The sequence below is a fragment of the Moschus berezovskii genome, chromosome 14 (genome assembly GCF_049115385.1).
Source record: "Moschus berezovskii isolate FMDL1 chromosome 14, NW_MosBer_1.0, whole genome shotgun sequence".
Taxonomy (NCBI): domain Eukaryota; kingdom Metazoa; phylum Chordata; class Mammalia; order Artiodactyla; family Moschidae; genus Moschus; species Moschus berezovskii.
The window spans coordinates 46,387,834-46,408,972 of NC_142473.1; the positions used below are offsets into that span (position 1 = coordinate 46,387,834).

The 21,139-nt window shown below is 44.0% G+C and overlaps 1 non-coding gene across 1 annotated transcript; it reads right to left on the bottom strand.

Annotated features, from left to right (window-relative positions):
- Nucleotides 1–20,851: 20,851 nt before the first annotated feature.
- Nucleotides 20,852–20,924, bottom strand: TRNAR-CCU (transfer RNA arginine (anticodon CCU)). Its single transcript has one exon. It is a non-coding gene; the product is annotated as a tRNA-Arg (tRNA).
- Nucleotides 20,925–21,139: the final 215 nt, after the last annotated feature.

Genomic DNA, 21,139 nt, shown 5'->3' on the forward strand with positions numbered 1-21,139 from the left:
AGGGGTTCAGCCTCTGTTTTGAGAAGGAGACTGTTCTTTCTATCCCCCCTTGCCTCTTGGTCCTCTAAGTGATAACAGTGGACCTGGAACAGTTTTCAGAGATTTTCATGGATAACAGAGAAGAAAATAGTATTTAAACCCAAGACCAACTGTAGCCTTTTTGCCTTCGAAAGAAAGTGACACAATTCTGATTTGTGCAGAAATAAATCTCTAAATGGATCTGGTCCCTGGCAGAGGCTGAGATGAGATTCAAGCCAGCGTTTTTTAATTTCTAAGGATAGGCAACCTGGCTGACAGCGTAGATTCTGTATACACAGTTGGCTTTCTGAATCTGCTGGATTTTGCAGCTTCTGATTCAACCAATTGCTCAACCCTTGGTTGGATGAATCCATGGATAAAAACCCATGGATACACAGGACTGACTGTATTATTTATCCTACACCATTTTATTTAAGAAACTTGAGGATACGTGGATTTTGGCATCCGAGGAAGCTCCTGGAACCGATTCCCTACGGATGCAGAGGCAAGACTATATACATACGTGGTTAATCACTTTAACTGCCCTACGAGGTAGGTGGGCTTCCCTGGTGGCTCAGAGGTTAACGCATCTGCCTCCGATGCGGGAGACCCGGGTTCGATCCCTAGGTCAGGAAGATCCCCTGGAGAAGGAAATGGTAACCCACTCCAGTATTCTTGCCTGGAGAATCCCATGGATGGAGAAGCCTGGTAGGCTACAGTCCCCGGGGTCGCAAAGAGTCGGACACAACTGAGTGACGGAACGGAACAGAACGAGGTAGGTATCACTTATCCCATTTTACAGATAATAAATGGGGCTCGGAGAGAGTGTCACCTGCTCAGTGCTACATAGAGGTGGTGCTGGGCTTCCAACCCAGGGCTTTGACTGAAAACCTCTTGGTCTCCCTTGCAGGGCAGCATACAACCCACCACACCCCTGGCTGCCTCCTGTGTATGATTTGGTTTGGGTGGGTCTCCGGGGTGGGGCTGCAAAGAAGTGGGAGGAAATTTATCCTTGTACATTTAACATTTCACAGGGGCAGTGGTGGGAATGGGGAGGATAGAGGACCTCTTATACCAGGGTTCCATTTGTGCTGGGAAGTATCCTGAAATGGACCTTGAAAAGTTAGCCTCTGCCAGGGAGGCAGTGTGGCATGGTGCTGGCCACCCAGCTTGACCTGGGGTCAGGTCTCAGGGTCAAAATTATATAAGTTTTAGGTGTACAACATAGTGATTCACAATTTTCAAAGACTATATTCCATTTACATTATTGTAAAATATTGGCTATATTCCCTGTGTATTCACTGTGTGTGTGCACGCTCAGTTGTGTCTGACTCTTTGCAACTCCATGGACTGTAGCCCGCCAGACTCTTCTTTCCATGGAATTTTCCAGGCAAGAGTATTGGAGTGGGTTGCCATTTCCTACTCCAGGAGATCTTCCTGACCCAAGCCGTGTCTCTTGCATCTCCTGCATTGGCAGGCTTTACCACTATGCACCCTGGGAAGCCCCAAAGTATATCATTATAGTTTTTTTTTTTTTAATTGCATCCATAGGAGGGACAAGGTAGGGGTAAGGGATTAAGAGGTACAAAGTACATCTGTTTATTGATGACTCTCAAATTAAGGAAGCTGGCCTAGAAGGGTTGACTTTCAGAGAGCCTGGTACCTCTTCTGATATCTGGCCTAGGAATCAAGCTGGAGGTGGCACCACATGATTCCACATGGAAATCTCACCATGGTGTCCAGCCAGGACCTGTTTCCAGATTGTCAAGGCTTGGGGAGGAGTACAGGTTAGTCTCTCCTGGGAGCTGGCTGGAACTACGATGAGGCGAACAAGGGTCTGAGTGCACAAATAGTTAAGAAGACACTCACTCCAGGGGCCGACCTAGCACTTGCATGAACCATAGAAGTCCCTCTTTCAGCGTTGGGCCTCTGGTGCCCATTGTCTCATTCCAGCCCTGGCTCTGCCTGGGGCCAAGGAGCAGGGCACCCATAATGTGTGTTCCCACATTACAAGGATGAGTGCTCAGGAAAGAGTCCCTACCTGCTGGGTAGGCCCAGTGGATCCTGACTGTGATGGACTCTCAGATGTCTTCCCTTGGATGGAAGATCAAACCTCAAGGTGCGAGGCAAAAGCGATCTGGGGGGAGCCAGGCAGAGGCCAGCCCTTTGCTGCTCCTGCACTTTCTGCTGGCCCTGCAGCTGAGGGGCTGACTGAGCTTTCTCTGCTGGCATGAGCAGACATCCCAGCATCCTGCCAGAGTCTCATAGATGATGGGAGGCCCAGGATCACGCATTTTGCCGCTGGCCTTGTAGCAGGAGCAGTGCTGATCCTAGAGCAAGTGGCTTCCTTGGTGTCCAGGATCTTCTTTGGAAGACTTTACTGCAATCTCAACCTAAAATCTTTTCTAAATTCTTCCTAGTAGTCCTGTAAGACACTTAATATCCTGTCATAAATCCCTTCTTGCTTAATCTAGCTTGGATTTTGTTCTCTTCATTCACCAATACAAACGGGATGGAGAGACTTTTACTGCCGGCTTCCTCTTAGCAAAAGATTGTGTGTGCTTTGGAAGGATGCCTTGAGAAATCCTTGGAGAGAGGGTAGTTCTCTTCTCCCACCAACCCTCTCCCCACCCTCACCCCAGGCCTAGGTGTCAGCTGGCACTAAGGCTCAGGAACTTTTTGAGTTGCTTCTGAGAAAGAAGAGGAAAGAGACAGAAGTGTGTGAGAGGGCAGAGTGATGGCAGAAGGCCAGGTGCTATTTACCACGCCTCCATCCCAGGAGCCATTCTCCCGTATTTTGTGTAACCTGTGTGTATAAATTCTTGGTGTGATTGAGTTTTTCTTGCGCAAACCAGATGAGTGGCTGAATTTTGTGTTGGGGGAGGGAGTGTCCTAAGGGGACAGAAGTGGTGTGTGAGGAAGCTAGCATTTTGAGAGGTACGAGGCCCAAGAGACTGAGGTCCCCACAGGGAACCAGCAGAAATGCTGGAGAGAGCGTGGATTCGGTCCATGGGATTCAGAAGTCCAGGCCACCGCACTTGGACTTCAAGGCTCAGAGGCCCTCAGCAGATGTCTGGAGGACATCAGAATGCGTTTAAGATGGGCTTCTTCGTTCTGTGCTTGACTGTTTACCTTACAGCTTGATCTCTCTCCCCCAGGAGCTCTCAAAATACTTAAACACCACAGTCCTTCAGAGCACCCATAACTGTCCTATCCATATTTATGTGCATTTCTGTCCTCTCATTTACGTTCTCTGTGGCACTCTCAGCCTCTTGAAGACCTGGCTCTGACATTACTACTTGCACAGAACATTGTGTATATGTGCTTGTGTGCATTTTTCTGGGGAGAATACCTAGAACTTTAATCACATTCCGAAAGGGGCCCAGGACCTAGTAAATGTTTGGAAGCTGCATAACGAGGTCTTCCGGGACACCTGGTCACAGACTCTACTGCAATTCAAAAAAGAGTCATCTTTCAAAAGCCAAATCCATTTCGTCCTCTTGCTTGTCTTCCATCGAGGCCGAGCACCCATGGAGCTCTAACACATACAGGTTATGCAGGAAATGTAGACTCATTTCTGGTTTCAAGATTCTGTCAGTCAGGGGCTCAACCAAGTAATGTGTGTTTATTGCCTCTTGCCCAGGACGCCTTGCCCTGCACTCAGAGAGGTTTACAAGCCAAGCTGACATAGGGCCAGTCCCACTGTGGGTGGGATCCATGGGTGGTGTTGTGGGCTTTCCAGCCAGACCTATAAATATTTATCAAATGAATGTGTGATGTCAGTCTCTGAAGAGTATCTGGAGTGGTGTGTGTATGTGTGTGAATGTGTGTAGGGGGGGAGCCTGCTAGAGAACAAGAGCCCCATGGAAGCTGGCACGTGATGTCGGTACATTAATTATCGAAAGCAAGAGCTGTAAAAACCCATTACAAGTCAGCATCTCTGCAGCCCAGGACTGGGGGGAGGTGAACTCTGTTCTAACTAGCACATCCCAGGTACACAACCCAGAAACCACAGGTAAACATCAGTTGCTGGCTTCCTGACAACTGCTGAGTTTATAGACTTTCTAAAAATCCCACATTTATCTCTTAAATGGATCCAACAACACTTTCATTTGGCTGACAACTTTGCCTGTGTGGATGGGTTCAGTGAGGGAGACAGTAGAAGACTGGAGAAGGCCAGCTTAAGCTTTTGTTGACATTTCATGGTTTTTAACTTGGAGCAACTGGTTGTTAAAATGAAATGGCTTCACTCCCAGCTGTAGTTAAGGCTCCAAGATCCTGGCACTTTGCAAAGTCAAATCACCTCTGAGGGCCTGCAAAGGGTGGCCCCTCCCTCATTTAAGGATACGAAAGGGTAGAAGTTGAGTTGATCAGTAGACACAGGAGGGAGAGTTTGAAGCAAACTGTCCCTGTGCTCTGAGTTCTTCTACTCCAACTCTAGATGAGGTTCTGGAAGGCCTGAACATTTTCTACTCTCAGGAATCACACAGCTGTCGCTCCAGAACCATGCCACACTGGCCACAGTCTCACTAGCAAAAAGATGCCCCTCTCTCGGCCTTCTCTGGACACCCATGAGCTAGTGTCTGAATCCTGAGGCTGCTACCACCCGTGCTGCAGAAAAAGCAAATACCTCCATGCAGACTTGACAGCAGAAATAGTCAAAGAGATGGGAGCTTGGCTCACGCCTGATTCCTGCCCTCTGCGTCATGCTTTTGTGAACCTATGGGTAGAACCTAAACCCTATCCAGAGCGCGGCTTGCAAGGAAGTCTGAGAAAAATAGTTTTATGTTAGCAGCTCCTGCAGTATCGGGAATACTGGAAGGAGGTTGGAATGGGTGTTGAGCATCAGCTCACCTGATCTAATACATTCCTACTCACACTCCGAGGCCCACATCTCCTTTCAGAGACTCCCCTCCCATGGCCTTCCCTCCCCAAGAGAAAACATTCTCTGTGTTCCCACGGCTTATGTAATCCAGGGTGACTTGTCAGTCTCCTTTGTTGAGCTGAAGGCTTCTTGATGACAGCAATTTATTTTTTAATTGTGCATAGTTGATTTACAACCTTATATTAGTTTCAGACATACAACATAGTGATCCAAAATTTTTATAGATTGTACTCCACTTAAAGTTATTACAAAGACTTCCCTGGTGATCCAGTGGCTAAGACTGCCTGCTCCCAATGCAGGGGGCCTGGGTTCAATCCCTAGTCAGGGAACTAGATCCCACATATGTTGCAAATAAGAGTTCACATGCTGCAACTAAAGATTCTGAGTGCTGAAGAAGACCCGGCACAGCCAAATAAATAAATATTTTTAAAAAATTATTACAAAATATTAGCTATATCCCCTGCTGTTAAATATATTATTGTAACATTTATTTTATACATATTGGTTTGTATCTTTTAATCCACGATTCCGAGCTTGCCTTCCCTCCCCCTCCCCACTGGTCATCACTAGTTTTTTCTCTGTATGAGTCAGTTTCTATTTTGTTATATTCATTCATTTGTTTTTTCTTTTTCAGATGCCACGTGTAAGTGGTAAAATGCAGTATTTGACCTAATAAGTCTCTGTGTAACTTATTTCCCTTAGCATAATGCCCTCCAAGTCCATCCATGTTGTTGCAAATGGCAAAATTTCATATATGTCTGAGGAATATATTTTTTATATATACATGTGTAACTTTTTGCCTTTTCATACATTGGTAGATGAACAATATGCTACCGAGGTAGGGTGGAAAAATAGCTACAGAAAGAATGAAGAGGCTGAGCCAAAGTGGAAACGACCCTCAGTTGTGGATGTGACTGTGGTGGTGAAGGTACAGTCCTATGCTGGAAAGAACAGCATTGCACAAGAACCTGGACTGTTAGGGCCATGAATCAAGGTAAATCGGATGTGGTCAAACAGGAGATGGCAAGAGTAAACAAAAACGTTTTAGGAATCAGTGAGCTAAAATGGACAGGAATGGGAGAATTTAGTTCAGATGACCTTATATCTACTACTGTGGGCAAGAATCCCTTAGAAGGAATGGAGTAGCCTTCACAGTCAACAATAGAGTCCGAAATGCAGTACTTGGGTGCAATCTCAAAAATGACAGAATGCTTTTGGTTCATTTCCAAGGCAAACCATTCAATATCACAATAATCCAAGTCTATGCCCTAACGTCTAATGCTGAAGAAGCTGAAGTTGAATGATTCTATGAAGACCTACAAGACCTCCTAGAACAAACACCAAAAAAAAAAAAGAGATCCTTTTCATCACAGGGGACCAGAATGCAAAAGTAGGAAGTCAGGAGATACCTGGAATAACAGGCAAGTTTGGCCTTTGAGTACAAATGAAGCAGAGCAAAGACTAATAGAGTTTTGCCAAAAGAATGCACTGGTCATAGCAAACACCCTCTTCCAACAACATGAAAGATGACCCTATATATGGACATCACCAGATGGACAATACCAAAATCAGATTGACTATATTCTTTGAGCTGAAGATGGAGAAGCTCTATGCAGTCAGAAAAAACAAGACCTGGAGCTGACTGTGGCTTAGATCATCAGCTCCTTATTGCAGAATTCAGGCTCAAATTGAAGAGAGCAGGGAAAACTACTAGGCCATTCAGTTATGACATAAATCAAATCCCTTATGATTATACAGTGGAGGTAACAAATAGGCTCAAGGGACTAGATCTGGTAGATAGAGTGCCTGAAGAACTATGGACAGAGGTTCATAACATTGTATAGGAGGTGATGACCAAAACCATCTCCAAGAAAAAGAAATGCAAGAAGGCAAAGTGGTTGTCTGAGGAGGCTTTACAAATAGCTGAGAAAAGAAGAGAAGTGAAAGGCAAAGGAGAAAGGGAAAAATATACCCAGCTGAATTCAGAGTTCCAGAGAATAGCAAGGAGAGACAAGAAAGCCTTCTTAAGTGACCAATGCAAAGAAATAGAGGAAAACAATAGAATGGGAAAGACTAGAAATCTCTAAGAAGGCTGGAGTTACCAAGGGAACATTTCATACAAAGATGGGCACAATAAAGGACAAAAATGGGAAGGACCTAACAGAAGCAAAAGAGATTAAGAAGAGGTGGCAAGAATACACAGAAGAACTATACAAAAAAGGTCTTAATGACCCAGTTGACAGTGATGATGTGGTCACTTACCTAGAGCCAGACATTCTGGAGTGTGAAGTCAAGTGCGCCTAAAGAAGCATTACTCCAAGCAAAGCAAGTGGAGGTAATGGAATTCCGGCTGAGCTATTTCAAATCTTAAGAGATAATGCTGTTAATGTGCTGCACTCATTATGCCAACAAATTTGGATAACTTAGCAGTGGCCACAGGACTGGAAAATGTCAGTTTTCATTCCAATCCCAAAGAAAAGCAATGCAGAAGAATGCTCAAACTACTGCACAATTGCACTCATTTCACATGTGAGTAAGATTATGCTCAAAATCCTTTAAGCTAGGCTTCAACAGTACATGAACTGAGAACTTCCAGATGTACAAGCTGGATTTTAAAAAAGGCAGAGATGCCAGAGATCAAATGACCAACATACTCTGGATCATAGAAAAAGCAAGGGAATTCCGAAAAATCATCTACTTCTGTTTCACTGACTATGCTAAATCCTTTGTCTGTGTGGATCCCAACAAACTGTGGAATATTCTTAAAGAGATGGGACTACCAGATCACCATACCTGCCTCCTTAGAAACCTGTATGTAGGACAAGAAGCAACAGTTAGAACCAGACATGGAACAATGGACTGGTTCAAGTATGTCAAGGCTATATATTGTCACCCTGTTTATTTAACTTCTGTGCAGAGTACATCATGTGAAATGCCAGGCTAGATGAATCGCAAGCTGGAATTAAGATTGCCAGGAGAAATATCAACAACCTCAGATATGCAGATGATACCACTCTAATGACAGAAGGTAAAGAGGAACTAAACAGCCTCTTGATGAAGGCAAAAGAGGAGAGTGAAAAAACTGGCTTAAAACTCAACATTCAAAAAACTAAGATCATGGCATCCAGTCCTGTCACTCATGGCAAATAGATGGGGAAAATGTGGAAACAGTGTCAGATTTCATTTTCTTGGGCTCCAAAATCGATGTGGACAGTTGACTGCTACCATGAAATTAAAAGACACTTTCTCCTTGGAAGAATAGCTATGTCAAACCTAGCCAGTGTTTTTAAAAGCAGAGACATCACTTTGTTGACAAAGATCTGTGTAGTCAAAGCTATGGTCTTACCAGTAGTCCTGTATGGACATGAGAGCTGGACCATAAAGAAGGCTGAGTGCCAAAGAGTTGATGCTTTCAAACTGTGGTGCTGGAGAAAGACTCTTGAGAGTCCCTTGGACAGCAAGAAGATCAAACCAGTCAATCCTAAAGGAAATCAACCTTAGATATTCATTGGAAGGAATGACCGCTGAAGCCAAAGCTCCAATACTTTGACCACTTGATGCGAAGAGCTGACTCATTGGAAAAGACCCTGATGCTGGGAAAGATTGAAGGTAGGAGAAGCGAGGGCAACAGAGGATGAGATGGTTGGATGGCAACATCAACTCAATGGACATGAGTTTGAGTAAATTCTGGGAGACAGTGATGGACAGAGAAGCCTGGAGTGCTACAGTTCATGGGGTAACAAAGAGTCAGACATGACTTAGTGATGGAACAACAACAGCTATATGTATGTGTATATATATATACACACACACACACACACACACCACACACTGCATCTTCTTATCCATTCATCTGTTCATGGACTCTTAGGTTGTTTCATATCTTTCCTGCTGTAAAGAATGCTGCTATGAACATTGGGGTGCATGCATCATTTCAAATTAGTGTTTTCATTTATTCTGGATATATATCTGGGATAGAATTAATTTTTTGAGCAGCCTCCGTACTGTTTTACATAGTGGCTGTGCCAATTTACATCTCACCAACAGTGTATGAGGGTACTCTTTTCTCCACATCCTGGCCAACATTTGGTATTTGTAGACCTTTTGGTAATAGCCATTCTGACAGTTGTGAGGTGACATCTCATTGTGGTTTTTGATTTTTATTTCTCAGATGATTAGTGATGTTGAGCATCATTTCATGTGCTTGTTGGCTATCTGTATGTCTTCTTTAGAAAAATGTCTGTTCAGGTCTTCTGTTCATTTTTTAAAAAATCTTTTTTAAATATTGAGTTGCATAAGTTAAATACACACACACACACACATTTTGATAGTAACCCGTTATTGGTCATATTATTTGCAAATATTTCCTTCCATTCAGTAGGTTGTCTTTTCATGTTGTCAGTGCTTTCCTTTGCTGTGTAAAAGCTTTTAAATTTAATTAGGTCCCATTTTTTAAAATTAATTGATTGATTGATTTGGCTGAGTCGAATTTTAGTTGCTGCATGCAGGATATTCTGTTGTGGCCTGCAGGCTCACTAGTTGCCATGGAGCAACTAAACATGTGTGCTGCCAACTACTCTAGAGCACGGGGGCTTCAGTAGTTGCAGTGCAAGGCTTAGTTGCTCCACGGTGTGTGAAATCTTAGTTTCCCAACCAGGGATCAAGCCCACGTTGCCTGCATTGCAAGGCATATTCTCAACCACTGGACCACCAGGGAAGTACCCGGTTTTTTTTTTATTGAAATATAATTGTTTTATAATGTTATGTTAGTTTCTGCTGTGCAACGTTGTGAATCAGCTGTATGTGTACATATATCTCCTCCCACTCACCCATCCCCATTCCACCCCTTTAGGTCATCACAGAGCACCAAGCTGAGCTCCTTGTGCTGTACATCACCTTCCCACTAGCAAGCTATTTAACACATAATAGTATATATATATATATAATATATATGTATATATGTCAAAGCTATTCTCTCCATTTGTTCCCCCATTCTTCCCTCCACTGTGTCCACAAGGCCATTCTCTACATCTGTGCCTCTATTCCTGCCCTGCAAAGAGGTTCATCAGTACCATTTTTCTAGATTCCATATATATGTGTTAATACACGATATTTGTTTTTCTATTTCTGACTGACTTCACTCTGCATGACAGGTTAGACTTACTGACTTGCTTATAATGAATAGAATGTGGCAGAGGTAATGTGTGACTTCTGAGACTAGGTCATAAAACACATGACCTGATCACTCCCTGATCAGTTCAGTTGCTCAGTCATGTCCGACTCTTCACCACCCCATGTACCACAGCACACCAGGCCTCCCTGTCCATCACCAACTCCTGGAGTTTACTCAAACTCATCTCCATTGAGTTGGTGATGCCATCCAATCATCTCATCCTCTGTCATCCCCTTCTCCTCCTGTCTTCAATCTTTCCCAGCATCAGGGTCTTTTCAAATGAGCCAGCTCTTTGCATCAGGTGGCCAAAGTATTGGAGTTTCAGCTTCAACATCAGTCCTTCCAATGAACACTCAGGACTGACCTCCTTTAGGATGGACTGGTTGGATCTCCTTGCACTCCAAGGGACTCTCAAGAGTCTTCTCCAACACCACAGTTCAAAAGCATCAATTCTTCAGTGCTCAGCTTTCTTCACAGTCCAACTCTCACATCCATACATGACCACTGGAAAAACCATAGCCTTGACAAGACAGACCTTTGCTGGCAAAGTAATGTCTCTGCTTTTTAATATGCTGTCTAGGTTGGTTATAATTTTCCTTCCAAGGAGTCTTTTAGTTTCAAGGCTGCAGTCACCATCTGCAGGGATTTTGGAGCCCCCAAAAATAGTCTGACACTGTTTCCACTGTTTCCCCATCTATTTCCCATGAAGTGATGGGACCAGATGCCGTGATCTTAGTTTTCTGAATGTTGAGCTTTAAGCCAACTTTTTCATTCTCCTCTTTCACTTTCATCATGAGGATCTTTAGTTCTTCTTCACTTTCTGCCATAAGGGTGGTGTCATCTGCATATCTGAGGTTATTGATATTTCTCCCAGCAATCTTGATTCCAGCTTGTGCTTCTTCCAGCCCAGCATTTCTCATGATGTACTACTCTGCATATAAGTTAAATAAGCAGGGTGACAATATACAGCCTTGACGTACTCCTTTTCCTATTTGGAACCAGTCTGTTGTTCCATGCCCAGTTCTAACTGTTGCTTCTTGACCTGCATACAGATTTCTCAGGAGGCAGGTCAGGTGGTCTAGTATTCCCATCTCTTTCAGAATTTTCCACAGTTTATTGTGATCCACACAGTCAAAGGCTTTGGCATAGTCAATAAAGCAGAAGTAGATGTTTTTGTGGAACTCTCTTGCTTTTTCGATGATCCAGTGGATGTTGGCAATTTGATCTCTGGTTCCTCTGTCTTTTTTAAAACCAGCTTGAACATCTGGAAGTTCACGGTTCACGAACTGCTGAAGCCTGGCTTGGAGAATTTTGAGCATTACTCTCTTCAGTCTGGGGCAAGCCAGCTGCTGTGTCGTGAGGACACTCAAGCAGCGCTATGGAGAGAGGTCCACACGGCAAGAAATTGAAGCCTCCTGCCAACAACCAGGGCTGACTTGCCAAGAATTTTTTCCCCCACAAGGGAAACTCCCATTGGACCTGGCAGGACATTCAAGGCTTCTTCTTCCCCGATCCATTAACGTGGTTAAAAATGATAACTTGTTGACTTACCTTTGTTTCCTATGAGTTGAGCCATAATGGATAGAACTAAGACTCTCTGTTTCCTTTTTTTAAAAATATCTACCTTGAAGATATCAGGGTAGATATCATTACATCCATTTTACAGATGAGGAAACTAAAGCTCAGAGAGGTTCAATAGTTTCCCCCAAATCCCGCAGCTGTTAATTGAGGCTCTCTGTTTTCATTCAGGGTTACTGGTTGGTATTAGCCAAGCCTGATCAATCCTGCCAAGAAAGATGAGGAGGTATATCAGGAGCTCAGAATCCCCTCACCTCTCCTCATCAAAGAGGAGCTTATGGTCCTGGTGAACCCCAGGTTTTTGGGCGTGGCTCTCACTGGAGAAAGGAGAACCTAACAAGGAGGTGTCTTCTGGGCCCCATCCTACCCTGGTGCATTTCATGGGGGTGAGTGATCTGGGAAGGCTGAAGGAGAAGGGTTGTTACTCAGCAGTAATGGAAGAGTGTCCAGCCTGGCTCCCCAAGCAATGCCTCTAACAGGAGAGACCACCCTCTCTTGGCTTCCTGGGGCAGTTGAGGATAAATGAGCAAACTAACAGAAGGTAAAAATTACCTTCTGAAGGTAAAAAAAAAAAAAAAGTCCCTTTTCCAAGGGACTTCCCTGGTGGTCCAGTGGCTAAGACTCCCTGCTTCCAATGCAGGGGGCCTGGGTTTAATCCCAAGTCAGGGAACTAGATCCCATATGCTGCAACTAAGATCCATGTAGCCAAATAAATAAATGAATAAATACTTTTAAAAAAAGAACTATGTTAAAAAAGTTTTGTTTGCTTCTCCAAGAGAGCAGGGCCTTGGCAGTCCTTTGTCACTTTTCCCATGCTGAAATCCTACATATTTTCTTTCTGACTTACACAGTCAACACATTTTCTTTCTTTCTTTTTTTTTTTTTGGTGTGTGTGTGACTGTTTTTCCTTTATTTATTCAACACATTTTCATTGTAAAATAAAGTTCAAACAGTATGGAGTAAAAAAAAAAAAAAAGAATGTCCTCCTTTATAACCTTAATCCCATTTTCTCCCCATAGGAAACAACAGCTAACAGTTTGACTCGCAGCCTGCCAGACCTCATGGATCTTTAGGCTTAACTGTATCTCAGATGTGTGATATACATGTATCACACTGTATTTATGACCCTGGAGCTTATTTGTTTGTTTTTTTCTCATTTGATGATAAATCATTGACATCTTTTGTTCATGTCAGCACATACAGATCTAATCCTTCCTCTTTTCTAATAGCTGTTTAATTTCCATAGTATATGTGAGGGGAAGAAATACAAAACTGTGCTAAGAATAACCACTTTTCACTGCCTTCTCTGGAGTGGGGAATGAGAGTATACTGAATGGAGCATTTGGCAGGTTTGAGTGGAGGAATGTTGGGGAAGGAGTTATGGAGAGCAGAGTTATTCTTTATAATGGTGGTGGTGGGGGGTGGATTTGGAGCCTCTGACGCCACGTGGGTGGAAAAATGAAAAGGGGAGTCCAAGGCTGCTGGCAAGAAGGAATATGAGTGCCCTGCATGGTGATCCTGCCACACAGCCCTCACATCTTTTTTTTAAATTAAATGGTGATTTATTTTTAATTGGAAGATAATTGCTTTACAATGTTATGTTGGTTTCTGCTGTACGACAACATGAATCGTTACAGTGCACATGTGTCTCCTCCCTCCTGAGCCTCCCTCTCACCACCCCTTTAAATTATCACAGAGCACTAAGCTGAGCTCCCTGTGTTACACAGCTGCTTCTCACTAGCTGTTGGTTTTGCACATGGTAGTGTATATATGTAAATGCTATTGTCTCAGTTCGTCCCACCCTTTCCTTCCCCTGCTGTGTTCACCAGTCTGTCCTCTATGTCTCTATCTCTATTCTTGCCCTGTAAATAGGAACATCAGTATCATTTTTCTAGATCCCATATATATACATTAATATACAGTGTTTGATGTACTCTTTCTGACTTGCCTCCCTCTGTATAACATGCTGTAAGTTCATTCACCTCTCTGCAGGTCCTCACATCTTTGGCAAGCTTACTAAATTTATGAATGGATATATTCCTCATCTCTTGAGCATATCCTTAGAATGACTTTGCAAGGGTGCTATTTACTGGATCCAAAAGTAGAATTTCTCTATGGTTCTTGTGACATTGTTTGTTAAACTTATCCCAAGGAGCTGTAAGAATTACATTGCCACTCATAAAATTTTGCTTTTTCAAAATGTATATTGGATTAGAATGTACATCTAAGGACATTCAAAATGCTTCTCTGTGTCCCACAAAAGGTTGGTGAGGAAGTCCTGCAGTGGTGTGAACATGGGTGAGTAGAACCCAGAAGGGAAGCAAGTCCCCTGCCATTGCTTCCTGAAGGCTGGCCTCGGTCCCAAATGATGAACCCATAAGCTCCTATCTGGGGCCCGAGACACTCCAGGAAGCAGTGGTGGCCCACTGATAGTGTCTGAGAAATGCTCGGGAAATGGCTGGGCTTTTTGGTACCCTATCATGGAGGAAGTCAGGGCCTACAATCAGAAGAGAAACGAGGAAAGCATGTTCTGTCTGGAGTTGTTAAAGGCTTCATGACCTTGGACGTGAACTAGACCTAGTAGGGGCAGAGGAACCCTAAGAGAATCCCAGGATGGCTGTAAGCCTGCAGCTGGGGCAATTGACTTATGCAAGATTTCCCCCATTTGCTTCATTTGCACATGAAGAGTTATTTCTCCAGTAGTTAGATGAGAAGCCTCTTCTCTTCTCTTTGTTGTTGCCACCAAAATCAAGCCGATGGACATCAGCCTCAGAGACCAGTTACTTCTGACTTTGGGCAGCATCTTCCCTGAAGGACTCCTGTGGCCTGTCCCCACCTTCCGGCCTTGAACTTCAGCCTCCCTGGTCTCTGTGGATCCTGCATTTCTGCCCTGTCTTGTCCTTATTCCTCTCCAGGCTCAATTTCTAATAACTACCCATCTATTTCCTGCCTGCATGGAATTCTCATTGGCTTCTCTTGGTCCCCAGTACCACCCACCTTGTAGACCCATGACTGAGCCTGTCAGGTCCATGAATACTGGCCCCACTTTTTTCCCAAATCCTGTTAGCTGGACCTCATGTGTCAGCCCTTGCTGACCTGTTGTCCACCCTGGATCCTGTGTGGCCATCTGGAAACTGCCAAGTGTGGACCATGCCAGTGGCATGTCAGGAAATCCATTGAGTTGACAACAGTGAATTGAGCATGTCCACATGGGGAGCACAGCTACCAGGCAGAGCTCACGTGAGCCTGGTTCCTGCAACAGCATTATTCATAACTCTTGAGGCAGTGGTGGGTGGTATACAAAAGAACAGGGATTTCAAAGTCAGGCAGCAGAAGTCAACTCTTGGCTCCATGACGTAATATTTTGGGCAAGTTTCTTAACCTTTCATAACCTTAGAGGCCTTTTTTGGAAAAATAAGGATTAAAAAAAGTACGTAGGGACTTCCCTGGTGGTCCAGTGGCTAAGACTCTGTGCTCCCGATGAGAGGGGCCCAGGTTCGATCCCTGGTCAGGCAACTAGATCACACATGCTGCAACTAAGAGTTCTCATGCTGTAATTTAAGATCCCATGTGCCACAACTAAAGATCCTGCATGCTACTGAGAATCCCGCATGCCACAGCTAAGACCTGGCACAGCCAAATAAAATAACTACATAAAGATTTTTAAAAGTACCTGACTCATCAGGCTGTTGTAGGGCCAACTGAAATAAGTGATCATGATTTATAGTGAGAATTTCTCAATGGTGAGAGGGTTCATTTGTTAGGGATAGCATTACACGGTACCAAGCACTGAGTAATTCAACAGCAGGAGTATGTTGTCTCACAGTTCTGGAGGCCAGATGTCTGAATCAGGAGTCGACAGGGTTGGTTCCTTCTAAGGGCTGATCAGGAAGGATCTATTTGAGGCCTCTCTCCTCTATTGTATATGTTCATCTTCTTCTGTGTCTTTTCACATGGTACAGAGTATGTATGTATTTGTATCTGTCCAGATTTCTCTTTTTATGAGGACACCAGTCATTGGATTAGGCCCACCCTAGCGACTGAACTGAACTGAACTGAACTGAGGGACCTCATCTTAAATGATTACATCTGTAGCGATCCTATTTCCAATATGGTCACATTCTAAGATGGTTAGGACTTTAACATATAAATTGTGGGGTAATACAATTCAAACCATAAGAGTAAGTTATCATTATTTGTTAGGAGCTCTTGTAAAGCCCTGATAATTGATGGGATTTTAGTGGAATTCAATGGTAACCATTCAACATTCGAAGTGAAGTGACTTCTACTGAGATAGCGGTTGTATCAGTCACACATTGGTAATGGCAGGCCTGCGGGGCCCCACAAGCCTCCAAATTTATGTGTAGGACCTAAACTTGTAGATGTTCTTATTTTCCCCTTTTCCCTAAGCTGCGGTGACTGGTGGTGGGTAGTGATGGTGGTGGTAAGCTCCCAAAGTGTCAGAGAGGCTGTCCCCAAGCCCGCTGGCCATGCTGGATCCACAGAGCCCAGAGCTGAGGTCAGATCCCGACTCTGTTCACCTCCTTTCCCTCCAATCTTCAGCCCGGGTCACTGTGAAGAAGCTTCATACCTCATGGCAAATTACAGCATCACTGGGAATTCAATCCCTGGTAAGTGAAGGGGATGTCAGCTACCTATTCTCCTTGTTCTATAGGAAATCTAGGTTCCCATGGAGGCTGGAGGACAAGCAGTGCCCAGAACTGACAGCTGGGCCTTCTTTATGCCAGACCAAGGGAAGCGGGAAAGCTGAAAGCCAAAAGGATGTCAGGGTGTGTACAGAGTGGAACAGAAGACCTTTCATCACTGATAACACTTATGCACACCCCAATACATTTGATGCTATTCAGTTCAGTTCAGTCGCTCAGTCGTGTCCGACTCTCCGCGACCCCATGAATCACAGCACGCCAGGCCTCCCTGTCCATCACCAACTCCCGGAGTACACTCAAACTCATGTCCACAGAGTTGGTGATGCCATCCAGCCATCTCATTCTCCGTCGTCCCCTTCTCCTCCCGCCCCCAACCTTTCCCAGCATCAGAGTCTTTTCCAGTGAGTCAACTCGTCGCATGAGGTGGCCAAAGTATTGCAGTTTCAGCTTTAGCATCAGTCCCTCCAATGAACATCCAGGATTGATCTCCTCTAGAATGGACTGGTTGGATCTCCTTGCAGTATAAGGGACTCTCAAGAGTCTTCTCCAACACCACAGTTCAAAAGCATCGATTCTTCGGCAATCAGCTTTCTTCACAGTCCAACTCTCACATCCATACATGACCACGGGAAAAACCATTGCCTTGACTAGACGGACCTTGGTTGGCAAAGTAATGTCTCTGCTTTTTAATATACTATCTGTGAACTCCTAGATGTTCAAGCAGGTTTTAGAAAAGGCAGCGTCACCAGAGATCAAATTGCCAACATCCGCTGGATCATGGAGAAAGCAAGAGAGTTTCAGAAAAACATCTATTTCTGCTTCATTGACTATGCCAAAGCCTTTGACTGTGTCGATCACAATAAACTGTGGAACATTCTGAAAGAGATGGGAATCCCAGACCACCTGACCTGCCTCTTGAGAAACCTGTATGCAGGTCAGGAAGCAACAGTTAGAAATGGACGTGGAACAACAGACTGGTTCCAAATAGGAAAAGGTGTACGTCAAGGTTGTATATTGTCACCTTGCTTATTTAACTTCTATGCAGAGTACATCATGAGGAACGCTGGGCTGGAAGAAGCACAAGCTGGAATCAAGATTGCCGGGAGAAATATCAATAACCTCAGATATGCAGATGATACTACCCTTATGGCAGAAAGTGAAGAGGAACTCAAAAGCCTCTTGATGAAAGTGAAAGAGGAGAGTGAAAAGGTTGGCTTGAAGCTCAACATTCAGAAAACAAAGATCATGGCATCTGGTCCCATCACTTCATGGGAAATAGATGGAAAAACAGTGGAAACAGTGTCAGACTTTATTTTTTTGGGCTCCAAAATCACTGCAGATGCTGATTGCAGCCATGAAATTAAAAGACGCTTGCTCCTTGGAAGGAAAGTTATGACCAACCTTGATGCTATTCATGGGAGCTCAATATCATGGCTGACTCTCCCTGCCTGCTCCTCCAAGGGGAGTCATATTTAGGAAAGCTTTGCCCTTAGAAGGAGGCAAGAACATAAGTGCTTTAGTCTGGGCTGCACACTTTCAGCATTAATGTGTCAGCATCTTAACACCGAGGAGACCTGAGTTTGGACAGTTGTTGCTCTGCTTCTCACCAGGTCAAGGTTCTATCTCTGAACACTATGGCAGGATTTATGTGACTAGACACAGTAGTGAGCCACTGGGATGTGGCCAAGCCTGAGGACACTGCAACTTCCTCTCCAGCTTCATCCTTAGGAGTGCACTGGCTTTGTGAGGACACAGAGCCAGGTTCTCAACTCTTTCTTTCTTCTATTAACTATCCCAGAATTCCCTTTCTAATTTCATCTTCTGGATCAGTTCAGATTTGGAAAATATTGATTGAATATACATACAATGCTAGCAATTTAATATATGTCTTCTTTGGAAAAATATCTATTTGAGTCTTCTGCTCATTTTTTAATTGGGTTGTTTGTTGGATGTTGAGTTGTATGAATTCCCTTCTGTAAGTAGTTGTGATTTTGGTATGCCTGTGGAAAGAGGTGGGTTCAGGGTCTTCCCATTCCATCTTGGCCACAAACCAGCAATCTTTTGCAAGAAATGGCATGGATTTTATTTTTTGAGAGAGAGAAGTTATGGGCATTTAGGGGATTCTAAAACTTCCATTTCACATGAGCTCATTAGTCTCTTTGGCCTGTCACTAGTTAGGGCAGTGGTTCTCAAATTTCAGTGGGAATTTCTTAGAAAGCTTGTTAGAAATGACAGAACCCCCTGCTCTACAACCCTCAATCTTGAATAGAATCCAGGAAATTCAATTTAAAGCATGTGTAATAGGCAATCACATGTTGAGAAGCACTACTTTAGGAGAAGACTTCCAGATGTAAGCCTGCCTTGACAGAGTAACTAGGGGAAGGCCCACAATCTCAATTTTATAGAATTACATTTTTGTTTATACAAGGGTTTTTGTTGAATGCAAAAAACAAATATAATTGTATTTTTAGGCCATCAGGGACTTTTCCTTTAAGTACACTCACAAATCAGAAGAGAACCTCTCTCAGCAAAGTGTTTTCCTAGTTTTGGTTCAAAGCATACGGTCACCTTTCAAAGGGTAAACTTTAGCATGCCATTTGTTCAGATGCAGCGGTAATTGCTAACTCTCCAAATGCCAAGTGTGGGGCTGCTTCAGGCCTTGAACAATCTGGGCCTGCCACAGAAAGACTCTGGCACTTGGAGTATTTTCAATATTTTAAAATTCCTGTGTTGTTCTTTGCTGAATAGGTTTGCTTCTTCTAGAAATGGGATCTCTCCTTGTGAATTAGGACAAATTAGCCTGTGCTCACTGTGCACTTGCTGGATGGTCTACTTTGGGGCTCTGCCCCTTTCCTAGCAGAGCTGGGTGCTCCCAACGAAGAATTTGGGGCAGAGAGTTGCCTTCGGAGATGGACTAGAGGCAAGTAGGTGGCCAGTCTTGGCAAATGACGGAAGGCCATGGAAGCCAGGACACTGCAAACAACCTTGACCTTTTGGGCTGGTCCCAGACAGGTTTAAAAATTTCGACTTTCAGGATGTGGAGACAGAGAATGGGGATCTTTCTTTGGAGAGGCTCCTGGCACTGCCGTAGCAGAAGGAGCGTCCAAGAGAAAACAGGCAAAGACGTGAAAAAGGAAATGGTGGCAAATTAGTAGAGGAAAAGGGGCTGAAGAGATGATGTCAGAGCAAGGGCATCAGAGGGAGGCAAGCAAATGTGCTTTTTAGAGAAAATTCTGGAGCTAAAGAAGTTTGGGTTTGAATCAGAGCTCTGCCACCTGCTAGCTGTGTTTCCTTGGAAAGTATACTCCACCTTTCTAAATCTTAATTTCTGTAAAATAAGGGAAGAATAGTACTTACTTATAAATTCTTGTGTGGGTGGTGGTAGTGATTTAGTCGCTAAGTTGTATCCGACTCTCGCTACCTCATGGACTGTAGCCCACCAGGCTTCTCTGTTCATGGAATTCTCCAGGCAAGAATACTGGAATGGGTTGCTGTTACCTTCTCCTGTGGATCTTCCCGAACCAGGGATCGAACCTGCATCTCCTGCATTGCAGGCAGATTCTTTACCACTGAGCCACCAGGGAAGCCCCAAATTCTTGTGTAGATTAAAGTAATTCACATGAAGGGCTTAACAGGGCTTATCTATCATGTGTTACTGTGGATTGACTGCTAACTGTTATAACCACAAACCACCTTCACCTTCTTGATTTTGCATAAAATTGTTAGGAACTGCCTTCTCAACTTGGTGTACAAGCAAAGTCATCTTCGAAATTTCCAAGCACCCACAGTCCTGTCTTTTAGCCGGCAGTCCAGTACCTTCCCCTCAAGATGTCTTTTCCCGTGAATTTTCTAATAACCTCAGAGGCTTACTCAGTTCAAATGTACAGTCTTACCTCCAAATGCCAAGCAGAGAACTCTAGAGTCTTATTGGTCCAATGATGATGTTGCTGCCCCTGCTTCTGTTGCCGTCATATGGCGTCACAGTTGAAAAAAGTCTCAAGTAGTTGTGGATCATTGCCATAGCAAGGCCTTCGTTGGTCTAGAACTCTCTGTGGTAGATTGTCTGTACCCTCCTTGTGAAAGGGTTGTATCTTTCACTTTGCTGATGTCCAGCCTGGCCCTATAACTTGCTTTGGCCAATGAAACAAAAGTAACACATGCTGCATCCAATCAGAAACTTCAAGAGCCATCATTCTCTGTCTTTTTCTTCTGCCACAAAATTGTTAATGTGTGGTTGCTCCTTTAGTTTGAGTCCTGGAGTGAAGAGTTCACAGAGAAGAGTCAAATCACGGCCAGAATGTAATATGACTAAGATGTAAACCTTTACTGTTGTAAGCTGCTGAGAATTTGGAGTTTTTTTCACTATAGCATAACCTTCTCTAACTGACTGATACATCCTCTTGAGTCACAGAAGTGTCTCTTATTTAGGTTCTAAAGTTATAGCATTTTAAAAAAGATTTATTTATTTGGCTGTGCCAGGTCTCTCTTCATTGTGCATGCAAACTCTTAGTTGTAGCACATGGGATCTAGTTCCCTGACCAGGGATTGAACCTAGTCCCTCTGCATTAGGAGTGCAGAGTCTTAGCCACTGGACCACCAGGGAAGTCCCCTAAAATTATCGTTCTTTTAGTTCATACATTTGACTCAGGCTTTACAACCAAAGCACACTACTATATCAGGGTGGCTTGGTTGAGAGGGGCCTGCAGCCTCAGTTATGAACTCTACCACCCCTGACCCCCTTCCTCTGTAACTACTGAGGCTCTTATCACAGGTCTCAGCCCAGACCCTCACGGTGTATGCCCCTCTGGGGCCCTTGGT